A 372-nucleotide genomic window follows, 5' to 3' on the forward strand; every position below is an offset into this window, starting at 1 on the left:
TTAATATGCTCTACTCTTTGTCTATCTAATAGTCTGTTTTTTTAGCATTGACATTCAATTAAAAAAATAAAGTGAAACTGTTTGAAAGTTCAATAAGCTATCATCACTACACAAATGCACTGTTAGTAAATTGTAGACGATCACAAGTGTGTACCGCATGCAACAGGACACATACACAATAGAGCATGGCCTGTCTGACAATGTAGCTGACTAATTTCCATAACAAACGATTTGTTCAAGGGAACAATACAGGTAAAAAGGAGGAACAATCACACATCTGCCAAACTGGCTACAGTCATTTTACGCTTGTTCTTTCCGTAGAAAAAAATCATTCATACAATTAATTGTCCGTTCCACGCTAGCACGCTCATT

Source organism: Anneissia japonica, unplaced genomic scaffold, assembly GCF_011630105.1.
Source record: "Anneissia japonica isolate Jap-2015-1 unplaced genomic scaffold, ASM1163010v1 scaffold287736_len1891122_cov214, whole genome shotgun sequence".
Lineage (NCBI taxonomy): Eukaryota > Metazoa > Echinodermata > Crinoidea > Comatulida > Comatulidae > Anneissia > Anneissia japonica.